This window comes from Panthera pardus, unplaced genomic scaffold (genome assembly GCF_024362965.1).
Source record: "Panthera pardus isolate Hobbes unplaced genomic scaffold, ASM2436296v1 HiC_scaffold_2, whole genome shotgun sequence".
NCBI classification, from domain to species: domain Eukaryota; kingdom Metazoa; phylum Chordata; class Mammalia; order Carnivora; family Felidae; genus Panthera; species Panthera pardus.
Genome location: NW_026526765.1, coordinates 124,591,147 through 124,611,062, shown reverse-complemented (window position 1 = coordinate 124,611,062; position 19,916 = coordinate 124,591,147). Strand labels below are relative to the sequence as shown.

The 19,916-nt window shown below is 39.6% G+C and overlaps 1 protein-coding gene and 1 pseudogene across 5 annotated transcripts in view; one reads left to right on the top strand and one right to left on the bottom strand.

Annotated features, from left to right (window-relative positions):
• KLHL3 (kelch like family member 3) overlaps positions 1 to 19,916 on the bottom strand; it is a 278,704-nt gene that overhangs the window by 204,884 nt on the left and 53,904 nt on the right. The window lies entirely within an intron of this gene.
• LOC109252085 (glyceraldehyde-3-phosphate dehydrogenase-like) lies at positions 1,629 to 18,363 on the top strand (annotated as a pseudogene).

Genomic DNA, 19,916 nt, shown 5'->3' with positions numbered 1-19,916 from the left:
AACAGGACGCGCGGTGAGCCCAGCATCCTCCTACGCCGCCATCTTCCCAGGATCCCACTATGTGTTTTTAAAGATCTATACTATGTGTGTTTTAATGATCTTGTATTAAAACAGATTTTAAAAAAATTGGGTGCCTGGGTGGCTCAATTGGTTAAGTGTCTGACTTACGCTCAGGTCATGATCTCATGGCTCATGGGTTCAAGCCCAGCATCAGGCTCTGGGCTGACAGCTCAGGGCCTGGAGCCTGCTTCAGATTCTATGTCTCCCTCTCTCTGCCCCTTCCCCAGCTCACACTCTGTCTCTCTCTCTCTCAAAAACAAACATTTAAAAAATTAATTAAAAAAAAACACAGCTCGCCCCTTGACTTTCCCAAAGTGGCCCTTGCACTCTAATTAAGACACTCATTTATTTTATCCACACCATATGGTCAGTGCAGTCTCTGGGCCTCTGTCCACTGTCTCTTCCTCTGGTCTGGAAAGCAATCAGTTTTGATCCATAATTTCCTTTAAGGTCTAGTCCAAGACTCACCTTCCCTAGGGAGCCTTTCCTCAGCAACCCTGACTCACACTGTGTCTCCAATCCTTGGGCCTACTCAGCACACATACCCAAAGTCATCTCTTCCTACTGCCCACCCCTTCCCCATTTCTACACATAGTACTGTGCTTCCAGCCTGCCAGCCTGTCCCTAACAAAACTGTGAGCATCTCACCCACAGATTCAGGCCTTTATATATCTTGACTCTCATTGAATGATTAGCATGGAGTCAGATCTATTTGATGAGTGAAAAAAAGACTACTTAGAAACTTTCTATTAGCTAGAGAAAATCAACCTTCAGAAATTACCCAAATTCTTCAAATCATAACATATAGCAGGACTAAAAATCCATTTGTCCAATTAATCTTGCCAGACTGAAGAAATTAAAGATTAGTATACAAAAAGAAAAGAAGAAAATATTCATTATTTATCTTCTCATGAGTTCAGATACAACATCTGTTTTCTTACAAATTTCCAAAAGAGGATCACACAGGCATCTTATGGTCTCACATCAACACAAGAAGGCCTACGTACCTACTGAAACTGACATTGTTAACCACCGCACCAAGCCAGACATTGTGTGAATTGTTTTAAGTGCATTATCTCAAATAACCAACATAACAATGCTGTGAAGAACCTCTCTGCTCCATACCCAGGAGTAGAGCGCATGATTGGACCATCATGGAATATATGATAGGGCCCTTCTGACTCAGTTTCCCAATGAACAAAATGAGAGCTATACTCTCACATGCTGCAGATCTTCTCTGATGAAATGAAACAGGGCCCTGATATAAGACCATCTCCTGGATATAAGGACAGCTAAGAGCAGCAGCATCCTATGCAGTCCACACTTGGGAAAAGACTTCCAGAAAATCTTGCATAGCAGAGAAAGGAGGAGACAGATTATTTTCAGCCTGAATAGAAGGCCTTCCCAAAGCCTTCCAGATATATCCTGAGGGACTTCAGGTGAGCTAGCCAGATGCCTTTGGAATGGCACCACGTAGGGAGTCCCCGCTCCTTGAAGAGTATAGGACATTTGTCCTTGAAATCCATCCACTCAGTTGTGAGGAAGCTTAAGCCACATGGAGAAGCCACATGGAGAAGCCACATGGAAGCCTTCTAGCCTTAGCTAAATCCCAGCTGACAGTCAATGTTAACATGACAGGAGCAGAAGAGGAGTGTCCTCCTGTCCCACCCAGGCTTGCCAGTAGTCTGAGGAGGAGGTGAGGATTTATGGTCTGAGGCTGCCCACCAAGGTGGACACCAGCTCTCTACTTTCTTATCAGCTGGGACGAGACATCCCACCCTGCGTGTCACACCCCCCAACCTCTGTATACCAAGAGGAAGGGATTGACCATGGTCAATGGCCTTCAACAAGTCTAGCTCCATGACAATGGAACCCAAGTGTGACCAGAACCCACACTGATCTCACAGAAAGTGGTGGTCCACCTACTTCAGAATCGAGAACAAAATAGAGTGTGGGCCTTTGAGTGTTGGAAAACTTCCTTGAAAGTTCATCTAGAAGATGCACACAAGAAAGTCACATATTTTATTGGACCAAGGAAAACCATGCCAGGTAGAAAGGAAGGCCCTGGTGGTACCTGGCTGGCTCAGTCAGTAAAGCATGTGACTCTTGATCTCAGGGTTGTGAGGTTGAGCCCCAAATTGGGTGTAGAGATTACTTAAAAATAAAATCTTAAAAAGAGAGAGAAAGAACAAGAGGAGTTAAGATGGCAGAGTAGTCAGGGGACCCTGGGCTTGCCTCGTTCCTTGAACATAGCTAAGTCGACATGAAATAATTTTGAACATCTTGGAAATTAAGGATTAATCCTGAGGATCAAGAGAACAATCTGCATAATTAGAGAGACAGAACCTGTCAGGTGAACTGGAAGAGAGAAAAGCCTTGCTGCCACAGAAGGTAGGGAGCCCTTCTCACAGAAAGGAGGAGAGAGTAGGAGACAGAGCACTGCATCTGGTTTTTGCAAGAAAAGCACTCCCCCAAAACCAATGACTGGGGAATCGGGAGGAACATACTACTGCAAGTTTTTGCAAACACTGGAGTTCAAATTCTGAAGGTTTTGAAGTCTGTGCCATTCATTGGAGTTGATCCGGGCAGGTGGTGATGCTCCTGGGGAAGAGGGCAGAGGCCCAGGAGTGGATAGCAGACAGCATAGTGTGGGAATTCCCTGGGTCACCCCAGGAGAGAACATTCCGCTTCCTGGAACGCAGTTGGAAGAAGTTAGATTACCTCTCCAAGGACAAAAGACCCAGCTGGCCTCTTTGAGCAGCCGTTCAACAGCAGGGGACAGAGGCATGTGCAGAGTGCGGATAACCTGATCTGCAACTTTTTACTGGGCTTCACCATAAACTCCAGGCAACTGTGCAGCCAAGGGACTGCTTTTCTGGGACAGAATGGCACCAGGTGCAGCATTGTAAGGTTCTCCTCGAGAGCGGGGAGTGGGTCTGAGCCTTGACAGGTCCTTTAAGATTTGGAGTTTTGGGGGTGCCTCCCAAAACTTTTTGGTGGTTCAGTCAGCTAAACATCCAACTCTTGATTTCAGCTCAGGTCATGATGATTCGTGGGATCAAGCCCTGCCTGCTTCAGGCTCCACGCTGACAGTGTAGAGCCTGTTTGGGATATTCCCTCTCTCTCTCTCTCTCCCTCTTTCTCTCTCTTTCTCAGATAAATTAATTAATTTTAAAAAAAGATTTGCAGTTTTGAATCCCAGCTGCACATCAAAGACAAAACACACGAGAGCTGTGGCTCCGGGAATGTTGATGGCGCGGGCACAGACGGGTTGAGGGCAGGGATCTGACAAAAGCCTGGGACACAGGAGAAGAGACTGTTTACTTATCTGTGAGGGTTTCCTTAACAGCGGAGAGTGCAAGCTCCCCACCCCAGGACAAGAGAGCAGGGTGATGCCATCTTCCCCTGCCCACCAGCATGGTTGGACTTCAGTGAGCAACATGGCACCCCCCCCCCCTTGGAGGCTGGGGTCCTTACACCATACCTCACCCCCACATGTGTCCTGCAGGGGCATCTTTACTAGGGCAGGTCTGTGAGCCAGTGCAGCAGGCCTTGCCTCCAGAGGACCAACACAGGCACCCCACATTAACCAAGTCTACTGACCACAGAGTGCTCCAAAGCATCAGCTTCAGCTCTAGTAGAAATAGGACTAGGATTTTTTAAATTTTAATGCTTTTCTTTTCTTTGGAATCAGGCTTATAGTTTTTTTTATTGTTTGTTTCCTTTTTTCATTTTTTGATCAGGCTTTTCTTTCTTTCTTTCTTTCTTTTTCTTTGTAAACAGGCTTATAATTTTTTGTTTGTCTATTTGGTTTTTTGTACCTTTTCCTTTTCTCCTTTTTGCATCAGGCTTTTTTTTATTTATTTATTTTGATAGAGAGAATGAGCAGGGGAGGGGGACAGAGAATCCAAAGCAGGCTCTGCACTGACAGCAGAGAGCCTGATGTGGGGCTTGAACTCATGAGTGGTGAGATCATGACTTGAGCTGAAGTTGGGCGCTTAATCAACCAAGCCACCCAGGTGCTCCAGGCTTTTTTTTTCTTAATCAGGCTTATTTAAACAAATAAAAGCATACCTAGTTAAAGGTTCAAATATTCCACACTGCAAACAAGGAAGAACTCTGCAGAGAACTGAGCTGGGGGAAACAACAGTCAAATAACAATAGGATAATGTACACAGCATATACCAAAAACACTTTCTGAAGCACCAAGCCCTGGATAGTGTGTGACTCCTTCTTAATATAGCAGTACTCTTAGGAGCAGGAAACATAACAAGCTTTCATAACATGCAAAAGACGGAAGCCAAGACAAAACGATAAGAGGAGGAATTCTCCCCCAAAGAAAGATTAAGAAGAAAACATAGCCAGGGATTTGCTCAAAACAGATATAAGCAATATATCTGAACAAGAATTTAGAACAATAATCATAAGAATAATAGCTGGGATTAAGAAAAGCACAGAAGACAACAGAGAAATCCTTGCTGCAGAGATAAAAGACCTAGAAACTAGTGAGGCTGAAATTTAAAAATGCTATAACAAAGACGCAAAACTGAATGGATGACATCACACCAACGATGCAAGTACCAGAGGAGCTAATTAGGTGATAGAGAAGATAAAATTATGGAAAATAATGAAGGTGAAAAGAAGAGGGAAAGAAAACTATTAAATCATGAATACAGACATAGGGAACTAAGCAATTCTATAAAGTGAAATAATATCCCTATCATAGGAGTCCCAGAAGAAGAAAAGCATTAAAAAGGGGCAGGTTTAGCCACTCTGGAAAACAATGTGGAGGTTCCTCAAAAAATTAAAAATAGACCTACCCTATGACCCAGCAATAGCACTGCTAGGAATTTACCCAAGGGATATAGGAGTACTGATGCATAGGGGCACTTGTACCCCAATGTTTATAGCAGCCCTCTCAACAATAGTCAAATTATGGAAAGAGCCTAAATGTCCAACAACTGATGAATGGATAAAGAAACTGTGGTTTATATACACAATGGAGTACTACGTGGCAATGAGAAAGAACGAAATATGGCCCTTTGTAGCAACATGGATGGAACTGGAGAGTGTGATGCTAAGTGAAATAAGCCATACAGAGAAAGACAGATACCATATGTTTTCACTCTTATGTGGATCCTGAGAAACTTAACAGAAACCCATGGGGGAGGGGAAGGAAAAAAAAAAGAGGTTAGAGTGGAAGAGAGCCAAAGCATAAGAGACTCTTAAAAACTGAGAACAAACTGAGGGTTGATGGGGGGTGGGAGGGAGGGGAGGGTGGATGATGGGTATTGAGGAAGGCACCTTTTGGGATGAGCACTGGGTGTTGTATGGAAACCAATCTGACAATAAACTTCATATATTGAAAAAAAATAAAATTAAATAAATAAATAAATAAATAAAAATAAAAAGGGGCAGGTTTATTTGAACCAATTATAGTTGAGAACTTTTTAAAAAAAATTTTTAACATTTATTTATTTTTGAGAGACAGAGCACAAGTAAGGGAGGGAAAGAGAGAGAGGGAGACACAGAATCCAAAGCAGGTTCCAGACTGTGAGCTGTCAACATTGAGCCCAACATGGGGCTCAAACTCACAAACCATGAGAACATGACCTGAGCTGAAGGTAGATGCTTACCTGACTGAGCCACCCAGGTGTCCCATGGCTGAGAACTTCTAATCTGAGGAAGGAACAGGCATTCAAGTCCAAGAGGCACAGAGAACTCTCCTCAAAATCAACAAGAACAGGTCAACACTAAAACGTATCATAGTAAAACTTGCAAAGTACAAAGACAAAGAAAGAATTGTGAAAGCAGTTAGGGGTGAAAGGTCCTTAACCTACACAGGAAAACACATAAGGTTAGCAGCAGAAATGTCTACAGAAACATGGCAGGCCAGAAGGGAGTGGCATGATATATTCAATGTGCTAACTGGGAAAAATATGCAGTCAAGAATACTTTATCCTGCAAGGCTGTCATTCAGAACAGGAGAGATAAAGTTTCCAAGACAAAGCAAAAACTAAAGGATTTCATGAACACTAAAGCAGCTCTGCAAGAATTATTAAAGAGGACTCTTTGAGTGGGAAAGAAAGACCAAAAGTAACAAAGACTAGAAAGGAACAGAGACAGAAAGAGTGACTTTACAGGTAATACAATGCCACTAAATACATATCTATCAATAATTACTCTGAGTGTTAATGGACTAAATGCTCTAAACAAAAGACATAGGGCATCAGAATGGATAAAAAAGACCCATCAATATACTGCTTACAATAGACTCATTTAGACCCAAAAACACCTCCAGATTGAAAGTGATGGGGTGGAAAACAATTAATTATGCTAATGGACATCAAAAGAAAGCTGGAATAGCCATACTTGTATCAGAAAAACTAGATTTTAAACCAAAGACTGTAATAAGAGATGAAAAAGGGCACTATATCATAATAAAGGGGTCTATCCAACAAGATATAACAACTGTAAATATTTATGCCCCAAACCTGAAACAGCCAAATATGTAAATCAATTAACAAACTTAAAGAAACAGTAATAATACAGTAATAAAAATGATAATAATACAGTAATAGCAGGAGACTTTAACACCCCACTTATAGAAATGAACAGATCATCTGAGCAAAAGATCAACAAGGAAACAATGGCTTTGAATGACACACTGGACCAGATGGACTTAATACATATATTCAGAGCATTTCATCCTAAAGCAGCAGGATACACATTCTTTTCTAATGCACATGGAACTTTATCCTGATCAAAACACATACTGGATCACAAATCAGGCTCCAACCAGTACAAGAAGACTGAGATCATACCATGCATATTTTCAAACCACAATAATATGAAACTTGAAGTCAATCACAAAAACAAACAAACAAAAAAATTGGGAAGACCAAAAATACATGGAGGTTAAAGAACATCCTACCAAAGAACAAATGGGCTAACCGGGATATTAAAGAAGAAATTTAAAAATACATGGAAGCAAATGAAAATGAAAACACCATAATCCAAAACCTTTGGAATGCAGCAAAGGTGGTCCTAAGGGGGAAGTATAGAGCAAAACAGGTTCTCTTCAAGAAGCAAGAAAAGTCTCAAATATACAATCCAACCTTACAGCTAAAGGAGCTGGAAAAAGAACAGCAAATGAAACCCAAAACCACCAAAAGAAGGGAAATAATAAAGATTAAAGCAGAAATCAATGATATAGAAGCCTCCCCCCCCCCCCAACAAATAGAACAGATCAATGAAGCTAGGAGCTGGTTCATTGAAAGAATTAACAAAATTCATAAACCTCTAGCCTTATCAAAAAGAAAAGAGTGTTCAAAAAGAAAAGAGAAAGAACCCAAATAAATAAAATCATAAATGAAAGAGGGAAGATCACAACCAACACAGAAATACAAACAATTATAAAAGAATATTATGAGCAATTATATGCCAACAAATTGGGCAATCTGGAAGAAATGGACAAACTGCTAGAAACATATAAACTACCAAAACTGAAACAGAAAGGAACAGAAAATTTGAACAGATGCATAACCAGCAAAGAAATTGAATCAATAATCAAAAATATCCCAACAAACAAGAGTCCAGGGCTAGATGGCTTCCCAAGAAATTTCGACCAAACATTTAAAAAGGAATTAATACCTATTCTTCTAAATATATTCTAAAAAACAGGGGTGCCTCAGTGTCTCAGTCAGTTAAGTGTCAAAATCTTTATTTCAGCTTGGGTAATGATCTCACGGTTTGTGGTTCAAGACCTGCACTGGGCTCTATGCTGACAGTATGGAGCCTGGTTGGGATTCTCTCTCTCTTCTGCTCTCTACCCCTCCCCCACTCACGCTGTCTCTGTCTCCTAAAATAAACTTAAATTTAAAAATTAAGACTATTAAAAAAAAACAGATATGGCAGTAAAACTTCCAAATTCATTCTATAAAGCCAGAATTACCGTGATTGCAAAACCAGACAAAGATTTCACTAAAAAAGAGAATTACAGACCAACATCCCTGATTAACATGGATGCAAAAATTCTCAACAAGACACTAGCAAATTGAATCCAACAGTTTAAAAGAATTATTCACCAGAATCAAGTAGGATTTGATTTGCTCCTTGGGCTGCAGGGGTGGTTCACTACCTACAAATCAATCAACATGCTACACCACATTAATAAAAAGGATAAGAACCATATGATTCTCTCAGTAGATGCAGAAAAAAAATTTGACAAAATACAGCAACTTTCTTTTTAAAAAACCCTAAGCAGCGTGCCTGGGTGGCTCAGTCAGTTGAGTGACTGACTTCGCCTCAGGTCATGATCTCACGGTTTATGAGTTCAAGCCCTGTGTCAGGCTCTGTGCTGACAGCTCAGAGCCTGGAGCCTGCCTCTGATTCTGTGTCTCCCTCTCTCTCTGCCCCTCCCCGACTCATGCTCTGTCTCTCTTTGTCTCAGAAATAAGTAAACATTAAAAAGAAATTTTTTTTAAACCCTCAAGAATGTAGAGATAGAAGGAACTTACCTAAACTTCATAAAGGTCATATACGAAAGACCCACAGCTAGTATTATCCTCAATGGGGAAAAACTCTCAGTTTTCCAAAACAGGGATGTCTACTCTCACCACTATTGTTCAACATAGTAGCGGAAGCCCTAGCCTCAGCAATCAGACAACAAAAAGATATCAAGGGCATCCAAACTGGCAAAGAAGAAGTCAAACTTTTCACTCTTCACAGATGACATGATACTCTATGTGGAAAACCCAAAAGACTCCACCAAAAAACTGCTAGAAGTGATATATGAATTCAGCAAAGTCACAGGATATAAAAGCAACTACAGAAATCTGTGGCATTTCTATACACCAATAATGAAGCAGCAAAAAAAGAAATCAAGGAATTTATGCCATTTACTACTGCACCAAAACCAGTAAGACATGTAGGAATAAACCTAACCAAAGAGGTAAAAGATCTGTACTCTAAAACTTATAGAACACTTATGAAAGAAATTGAAGAAGACAGAATGAAACGGAAAAACATGCAATGCTCATGGATTGGAAAAACAAATACTGTTGAAATGTCTATACTATCCAAAGCATCTACACATTCAATGTAATCCATATCAAAATAACACCAGAATTCACCACAAAGCTAGAACAAACAAATCTAAAATGTGTACGGAATCAGAAAAGACCCTGAATAGCCAAAGTAAGTTTAAAAACAAAAGGAAAGTGGGAGTCATCACAATTTCAGACTTCAAGCTGTATTACAAAGCTATAATCATCAAGATAGTATGGTACTGGCACAAAAACAGACTCAAAGATCAAGAGAACAGAATAGAGAACCCAGAAACAGACCCACAAATATATGGCTAACTAATCTTTGATAAAGAAGGAAAGAGTATCCAATGGAAAAAATACAGTGTCTTCAGCAAATTGTCCTGGGAAAACTGCAGAAGAATGAAACTTGACCACTTTCTTACACTGTACACAAAAATAAACTAAAAATGGATGAAATACCTAAAGGTGAGACAGGAAACCATCAAAATCCTAGAATAGAACACAGGCAGCAACCTCTATAACTTTGGCCATAGCAACTTCTTACTAGACACATCTCTGGGGACAAGAGAAATAAAAGCAAAAATGAACTACTAAAAGGCAGCCTATGGAATGGGAGAAGATATTTGCAAAGATAATGGGTTAGGACACAAAATTTATAAAGAACTTGTCAAATTTAACACCCAAAAAATAAATAATCCAGTTAAGAAATGAGCAGAAGACATGAAAAGACATTTCTCCAAAGAAGATATACAAATGGCGTAACAGACATAAGAAGAAAAAAAAAAAAAACTCAACATCACTCATCATCAGGGAAACACAAATTAAAACCATGACATACCACCTCAAACCTGTCAGAATGGCTAAAATCAACAACTCAGGAAACAACAGATGTTGGCAAGGATGCGGAGAAAGGGAACCCTCTTGTGCTATTGCTGGGAATGCAAACTGGTGCAGCCATTCTGGAAACAGTATGGAGGTTCATCACAAAATTAAAAATAGAATTATCCTACAACCTAGCAACTGCAGTACTAGGTATTTATCCAATGGATACAAAAATACAGATTGGAAGGGGTACATGCACCACAATGTTTACAGCAGCATTATCACAATAATAGCCAAACTATGGAAAGAGCCCAAGTGTACATCAACTGATGAATGGATAAAGAAGCTGTAGTGTGTGTATGTCTATGTGTGTGTGTGTGTGTGTGTATGTATGTATATATATGTATATATATATATACACACACACACATATATGTGTGTATATATGTATATGATGATATTACTCAGCCATCAAAAAGAATGAAATCTTGCCATTTACAATGACATGGATGGAACTACAGTGTATTAGTCTAAGTGAAATAAGTCAGTCAGAAAAAGACAAATACCCTATGATTTCACTCATATGTGGAATCTAAAACAAAACAGTTGAACATAATAGAAGGGAAGGAAAAATAAAGTAAGATTAAAATAGGAGGCAAACCATAAAAGACTCTGAATTACAGAGAACAAACTGAGAGCTGCTGCAGGGGAGGTGGGTGGGGGATGCGCTAAAAAGGTGATGAGCATTAAGGAGGGTACTTATTGGAATAGGCACTGGGTGTTATATGTAAGCAATGAATCACTAAATTCTACTCCTGAAATCAATACTACAATATATGTTAACTAACTAGAACTTAAATAAAATCTTGGAAGGAAAAAACAAAAGAAAAGAAAAGAAGACCCTTTTATTTTTCTTTATTCAGAAAAATAATCTGAATGTCTTCTCACCAAAAATAAAAATAAAAATAAATTTTAAAAAATCCAGCAATCCCTATCAAAATAACACCAGTGTTCTTCACAGAGCTAGAACAAACAATCCTAAAATTTGTATGGAACCAGAAAAGATCCCAAATAGCCAAAGCAATCTTGAAAAAGAAAACCAAGGCCAGAGGCATCACAATCCTAGACTTCAAGATGTATTGCAAAGCTGTCACCATCAAGACAGTATGGTACTGGCACAAAAACAGACACTCAGATCAAAGGAAAAGAAAAGAGAACCCAGAAACGGACCCACAAACATATGGCCAACTAATCTTTGACAAAGCAGGAAAGAATATGCAACAGAATAAAGACAATCTCTTCAGCAAATGGTGATGGTAAAACTGGACAGCGACATGTAGAAAAATGAACCTGGACCACTTTCTTACACCATACACAAAAATAAACTCAAAATGGATGAAAGACCTAAACGTAAGACAGGAAGCCATCAAAATCCTCAAGGAGAAAGCAGGCAAAAACCTCTTTGACCTTGGCTGCAGCAACTTCTTACTCAACACGTCTCCGGAGACAAGGGAAACAAAAACAAAAATGAACTATTGGGACCTCAGCAAAATAAAAAGCTTCTGGGGCACCTGGGTGGCTCAGTTGGTTAAGCGTCCAACTTCGGCTCAGGTCATAATCTCACAGTATGTGGGTTCAAGTCCCGCATAGGGCTCTGTACTGACAGCTCATAGCCTGGAGCCTGCTTCGGATTCTGTGTCTCCCTCTCTCTCTGCCCCTCCTCTGCTCATGTTCTGTCTCTCGCTCTCAATAATAAATAAACGTTAAATAAATAAATAAATAAATAAATAAATAAATAAATAAATAAATAAATAAATAAAAACGCTTCTGCACAGTGAAGGAAACTATCAGCAAAACTAAAAGGCAACCGACGGAATGGGAGAAGATATTTGCAAACAGATAAAGGATTAGTATCCAAAATCTATAAACAACTTCTCAAACTCAACACCTAAAACACAAACAGTCCAGTAAAGAAATGGGCAGAAGACATGACTGGACACTTCTCCAATGAAGACCTCCAGATGGCTAACAGACACATGAAAAAAAACTCAACATCACTCATCATCAGGGAAATACAAATCAAAACCATGAGATACCACCTTGCACCTGTCAGAACGGCTAATATTAACAACTCAAGAAACAACAGGTGTTGGTGAGGGTGAGGAGAAAGAGGATCTCTTTTGCACTGCTGGTGGGAATGCAAACTGGTGCAGCCACTCTAGAAAACAGTAAGGAGTTTCCTCAAAAAATTAAAAATAGAACTACCCTACAACCCAGCAATTGCACTAGCAGGAATTTATCCAAGGGAAATAGGTGTGCTGTTTCGAAGGGGTACATGCACCCCAATGTTTAAAGCAGCACTATTACTGATATATATGTATGTATATATACATACAATGGTAAACGAAATTAGTCAGAGAAAGACAAATATATGACTTCACTCATATGAGGAATTTAAGATACAAAACAGATGAACATAAGGAAAGGAAAGAAAAATAATATAAAGATGGGGAGGAGGACAAAACATAAGAGACTCTTAAATAAAATATAGAGAACAGAGGGTTGCTGGAAGGGTTGAGGGAGGGGGGATGGGCTAAATGAGTAACGGGCATTAAGGAATCTACTCCTGAAATCATTGTTGCATTATATGCTACCTAACTTGGATGTAAATTAAAAAATTAATTAATTAATTTAAAAAATCTTTTAAAATCTAAACAGCATCATTATTTACATTTACTAAAAACTGTAATAATTCATCAACTGCATATATAATATTTTTACTAGTCATTTCTGTAGTTAAGTGTTGAGATTACCTTAAAGTTTTCCATATTATAAACGACACTATGATGAACTTTTACTGTATTTTGGATTATTTCTTTATGACAGATTCCTAAAAGTGGATGTCAGGTCAAAAGTTATAAACATTTTTATTTACTATGCCTGATATATATTATAAATCCATGATGAATTCTTCAATGTCTTTTGGCTCTAGGATATTAGAATTCAACAGCTAAGAAGTGGAATCCTCTCATGGTAAACATTTTTTAAGGCAGACAGTAATAGTACAGAATAGTAAGAAATAGTCAAGAAAGCATATTCTGGAATAGAACTGCCTGAGTTCAAATTCCAGTTCTATCACTTGCTAGATATGTACACATAAACAAATTACCAAATCCTTCTGAGACAACATACATACAGCACTGGGTCTGGACGTAGTAAGGGCTCAAAAATGTTAATCATTGTTGCCATTAGATTACTAAAAAAGAGATGAATTTGTAATTGAAAAAGCCAAGAATTATCTTCAAACAACAGTAAGAATAAACAAAAAAACAAATGACAATATAATACTCTTGTACCTATATTATAAATAAGCAGGTTCATTTACTGTGAATACTGTTCATACTACTGTGGTTATTACACATGAATAAAAATAAATATAATTCTGGGGTTTCTGGATGGCTCAATCAGTTAAGTGTCCAACTCTTGATCTCAGCTCAGGTCTTGATCTCAGGGTTATGAGTTCAAGCCCCATGTTTGGCTCTGCAATGGGCATGAAACATACATATAAACATACATGCATACATACATACGTACATACATGCTACCTTAACAAGTGCTTATTCTCTTTAAAACCTTTACATACACAGTCTCATTTAAGACTCACAACAATGCTGTATGGTGGTACTAATAATAATAACAGCAGCTAATACTTTCCAACTGTTTATTATGTGTCATTCATGGTTCTAGGTAATAACTTATTAATCACTATATAACCTATGAAATAGGGCTTTTCATTTTCCTATTACCCTCATTTTACAGACAATTCAATCAAGTTACACAGAGGTTAAATAACCTGTCCAACAATACAGAGCTAATAAGGTAGATGTCATTATGCCCATCCTGTAGATAAGAAAACTAAGACTTGGGATAATTACTTGTAAAGGTAGGTAACTAGGACAGGCTTTGAACCATTATCTGTCAGACTATCAAGTCACAGTCTTTTATTCTACAACTCTGTCACCTTTGTTTTGTTTTTTTAATGTTTATTTTTGAGAGAGAGAGAGAGAGAAAGAGAGAGAGGGAGCAGAGAGAGAGGGAGACAGAGAATCTGAAGCAGGCTCAAGGCTCTGAGCTGTCAGCACAGAGCCCAACACAGGGCTTGAACTCATGAACCATAAGATCATAACCTGAGCTGAAGTCGGACAACCTTTGAATGGATGCACTTATACAGAGAATGCCCTGCACAAGACAGCAAATGTTCAAAGTTGGCTTCCCTCATTCCTGCCTTCTTTTGCCATAAGCAGTGGTAAACTAGTGGTGTCATTTCAACATGTGTCTCTAAGAAGAATATAATTGGGAAGGCAAGCCTAACACAAAAGCCCATATAATGAAGTGTGCCCCTTAAATGGATTCTCTCTCTCCTGAGGCATTCTCTGCTGCAGCCCTAGCATGCATCCCTGAGAGTTTCTAATGCCTACCTTTAGGATACTTGGCAATTCCTAATGAGGTGCTTTTGGCAAACTTCTTCAAAGGATTGTTTGAACATAGGCTAGAGAAGTCTCCCATTTCCCAGTGCCTCAGAATGCCCTCAAAATTCTTATCAGTGGGAGAAACAAATTTGCATGAAGCCTCCCAAAACACCTTGAAAAAACTCATTTTCAAAGGGACTGAACCCACAGGAAGAAACCTGGATTGAAGTCCTAAGCTTGAATACACTGATTGTTTAATCATGGACAAATTATTTCCCTTCTCTGTGCCTCAATTTCCTCTTCTGTAAAGAGAAGCTGGATTAGCTGGCTTTCCAGAGGTACTAGAGCTCTGATTCAAGGAATGAGAGGAAAGTGAGCTTGGAGTCTATAGCACTGAAATCCCAGGAGGGCAAGAGTTGTATGAAAGCCCAAAGCTCAGAAAAGATTTGCAACCATTAACCAAAACCTGCCAGGGCTGGATTAACTTCTACAGCAGGGGAAGTGCCCTGGGATTTTAATTTAAGAATGTGAGTCCTGTGAGAAATTATTTCATGTGGAGTTGAAGGATATTGTGGAGTGAGAGACGTAGGCAGTGGTAAAGGAATAAATCCTCTTCACCTTTGCAAGGCAGAGCAAAGCAGCATCCAAATCCCTTTCCTACTTGTTTTCCCTATGCTAAAGACAGGAGCAAAGATAGGATCCTGCTGCCACCTTGTGGCACACTGGGCAGTTTAGAAAGAAGGGTTTACTTAATCTGAGTTCCCCAGATTTCCCCAGGTTTCCCTCAGGAAACCTCCCTTATAATTACACAGAGCTTGAAGACTCACAGAAACACTTTCAACCCTATTATCTCATCTCATTCTCACAACAACTATGTAGAGTAGCAGAAGGGAAGTTAAACTCCATTTTACAATGGAAGAAACCGAAGCACAGACCAACTACGACACTTGCCTAAAGTCACAGTTAGTAACTGGCAATCAGGATGGGCACTCACACCTCCTGACTCTAAATCAGGCGATTCGTTGAGGATGAAACAGGTTTAGATATGCTCTAGGACTAGGAATTTGAGAGAGGGAGCCTTACAAAGAGGAAAGCTTAATTTCTTCTACAGATGAAACTGGCCAAAATCCCTAATTAGACTGCATGGCTACAGAAAAAAAGCATCCAAATAAGCCTGAATTCCTGACTTCCTTCCTAAGTTTGCAGATTCTTGGTTAACATCTCTAAGCCTCTCCAGCTGCTCTGCCTCCCTCAGCTCCCCAGCCCAGACTACCCATGGAGCTCACGACTTATTTACAGCTAAATGCTGAATACCAAATGGATCCTAGGCAAGGAAGCCACAACACCCAGAAATCAGCAAGAACTACTGGGAGTGCTGTTCTATCCCAGGGTTACAGTTCATTGTATTTGAGACTCCGCCCAAATTTTCTTACAAGTTTTAGAGGGAAGCCCAGTTGGCTTGCCCCATAATGATGTCATGCTCACTGAAACCTGAGGGGCAATGCTGTGGTTGTATGATTTTTCAACGGGCATATGAGTATGATCTGAAATTAATCTGACAGTTTCCAATTGCTCCAAGGCAACCATAACTTATTTGACACAGAATTGCAAAGTCCAGTGCCTATACTTTCCACCACCCATAAGTATCCCTTTAGTTTCACTCATTCATTCATTCCCTAAGTGAATAGTGCACATTTCACTAAATGAGAAGGGTACTGCGATAAGCCCTTCGATAAGGACTTTGTTGCCTAATGGTGAAGAGAGGGAAATAGGTAAAGAACATAATTATAATTATGTGAGATGCAAGTATTAAGTGTTTGAGGGTTAAGAGAAAAATAAGAGTTTTTCTCGCTTGGGGTTAGAAGACTAGGGATAAGAAGTGGATAAAGAACTAATTCATGGATATTTAACACATAAAACCCTTCACAGTCTGGCCTTTACAAACCCTCCCTGCCTTCTCTTCTGCTACTACTTTGCTCTCACCCTACCATATTCTGAACCCAAGTTTTCTTCAGTACTTTAAGGATTAAGAGTTAGGCTTAACTCTTAATCAGACAGATCTGGACTCTAATCCCAGCTCTGACACATTAAACAACGTTGGGCAAGTGATGCAATTTCTCGAAGCCTCAGTTTCCTGATCTGTAAATTGGAGAGTATAGTAAGACTCATTTTCAAAGGTTTTTGTGAGAGTCAAGTGATATACATGTATGCAAAGCACCTAGATTTGTGCCTGACATGTAGTAAAGACTTAATAAATAGTAAATGATATGGTTCATTATCTCTCTGCCTTTGATCATGTTTCCTTTGCCTGAGATTCCCTTTACCTTCTCAAATTGTTTTATCCGTATTTCTCCTTTAGAACCATCACAAAAGTCTTTTTTCTTGAGTGCCTTATGCTTTGCCAGCTGTTTCCCAATGAGTGCTCAGAACCTTGGTTCACATCACCTTTACTGTATTTATGGGATACCAATTTGTATTTGTTGTATGTCTTTCAGATATGTGAGGCTCCGGAGGGCAGAAGCTAGCTAGGTCTTCCCCATTCTGCCCTAGCACCTAGCACAGTATATGACTCATGGTACTACTAGAAAAATTATTGTTGAATAAAAATTATGTCTCAGCTGAACCTTAAATAAATAAATAAATAGGAATTAAAGCATATCTTTGGATGGTCTTTTGAATGTGAATACTAACTTATTAATGCTGTACATGAAATCATTGAAACCCACTAGAACTGATTACCAAGGATTAACCTTTAATACAAACTGACAGCACCAAAGTGGGTCAAAATTTCATTAGGAGAGGTTGGAGGTGGATGCATGGATAAATGGAAGGATTGGAAGGATCCTGGATCCCAGGTGGTGGCTCAGAAAATGGGTGCAGGCCCTCCTTGGGTAGGGGTATTCAATGAGGATGGGAAAGGAATCACTTTATGACTAAAGTAGGCTCTCTGTTCCTCCCTGTTAGACAGCTGCATCTTCTGGCACAGTGCCAGCTGCATCCCTGAGACACACTGGCGGAAGTCAGAGTAAACAGACTCGACGGTACTGGGCCTGAGGTCACCAGGGCTGCTTTGAACTCAGGCAAACTGAATACTGTCACCACAAATTACCCCTTCATTGACCTCAACTACATGGTTTGTATGTTCCAGAAAGAATCCACCTACAGAAAATTCAACAGAAGTCAAGGCTGAGAACAGGAAACTTGTCATCAATGGAAAGCCCATCTCCATCTTCCAGAAGAGAGATCCCGTCAACATCAAATAGGGTAATGCTGGTGCTGAGTATATTGTGGAGTCCATGGGGTCTTCACCACCATGTAGAAGGGTAAAGGGTGGGGCCAAGAAGGTCATCATCTCTGCCCCTTCTGCTAATGCCTCCAAGTCTGTGACAGGCATGAACCATGAGAAGAATGATAACTCCCTCAAGATTGTCAGCAATGCCTCCTGCACCATCAACTGCTTGGCCCGTCTGATCAAGATCATCCATGACAACTTTGGCCTCATGGAGGGACTCATGACCATAGTCCATGCTATCACTGCTACTCAGAAGACCATGGACGACAGCTCTGGGAAGCTGTGGTGTGATGTCCAAGGGGCTGCCCAGAACATCATTCCTGCTTCTACTGGTGTTGCCAGAACTTAATGGGAAGCTCATTGGCATGGCCTTCTGTGTATCCACCCTCACCATGTCAGTCTTGGATCTGACCTACCACCTGGACAAAGCTGCCAAAAACAAGGTGATGAAGCAGGCATTGGAGGTCCCCTGCAAGGGCATCCTGAGTTAAACTGAGGACCAGGTTGTTTCCTGCAACTTTAACAGTGACACCCACTCTTCCACTTTAATGCTGGGGGTGGCACTGCTCTCAGTGACGATTTTGTCAAGCTCATTTCCTGGTATGACAATGAATTTGGCTACAGCAACCAGACGGTGAACGTTATGGTCCACACGGCCTTCAAGGAGTAAGAGTTCCCTACACCACCAGTCCCAGAGAAAGCAAGAGGAAGAAAGAGGCCCTAAGCTGCTGGAGAGTCCTTGCTCCAATTCATTCCCCCAACAAACTAAGAATCTCCCAAATTCTACAGCTTCCATCCCAGACCCCCTGAAGAAGATGAGGGGCCTAGGAAGGCCTACCTTCTCACATACCATCAATAAAGTACCCAGAACATCCCCCCCCCCAACCAAAAAAAGAGTGGGTAAGAGAGATTCAAGGATGGAAAAAGAGGAAGATAAAAAACAAACATCACAATTTTTCCATTAAGGTCCTAAGAGGAAGGCAGTGCCTTGTACATGTACCTATCATGTATAAGGTCATCTAAAGGAAGGGATATGACATAATTTCTGAATACTTATGAAAAATTACAGGGGATGCAAATAAACAGGATCGTACATTCATAACATGGATAAAATTCAATTACAGAAATAGAATACAGAAATGACAGCATAGAGTAGACAAAGATATTCAAACAGCTATTATAAATATGCTTTACTTGTTAAAGTGATAGAAGAAAACATGAGTATAACAAGGAGAGAAAATAGAAGACCTCTAAAAGGGTCAGTCTGTAGATTAGAGCTTTCTGACTGTTCATAATGAAACCCTTCTTTACCTGCTGAGAAGCAACCTTATCTGTCATCACAACAGAGAAAGAGTTCTCCAGATCCTTTTTATGTGCCATTATTTCCTTAAATATTTTTCTGGTGTCACTGCCCTTCTCCAGCTCCAATTACATGATATTGTCCCACAGCATACTGATGCTCTATTCATTGTTTTGCTTTGCTTTGCTTCAGTCTTTTTTCTCTGTGCTTTATTTTGGATAGTTTCTATTGTTATGCCTTCAAGTGTCTAATCTTTTCTTCTACTATGTCTAATCTATTAATCCCATCCAAAGTACTTCTCATCACAAATATTTTTAATTTCTAGATTTGGATCTTTTGTTTTGTATCTTCCATTTTCTCTCCTTGTTATACTCATGTTTTCTTCTATCACTTTAACAAGTAAAGCATATTTATAATAGCTGTTTGAATATCTTTGTCTACTCTATGCTGTCATTTCTGTATTCTATTTCTGTAATTGAATTTTATCCATGTTATGACTGTATGATCCTGCTTCTTTGCATGTCCTGTAATTTTTCATAAGAATCCAATTATCTCATTTGCCTTCCTTTAAAGATTACAATCATGTGATACCTGCTGTCCAATGCCTAAAATACTGTTCTATGTATCTTGCTGGGTTTTTTACTTGTTGAAGGTCCTTATACTCTATCATGGCTGGAAATGGAAGGCCTTGCAATCCTACATAAATTAATTCACTAAGCATCAATGATTGCTTACATCACAATGAAAGATATAATCAGAAATTATGTGCCTCCTGGCGACACATCATCATTTACGATGTAGTCCTGCAAAAAAGTATACATCAAATTTGAATCTGATCAAAACTCTAGATATAACTACCAATTTATAGGAAATACATAAAACAGAGGAATATCTTAAACTATACCACAGAGATACAATCAATA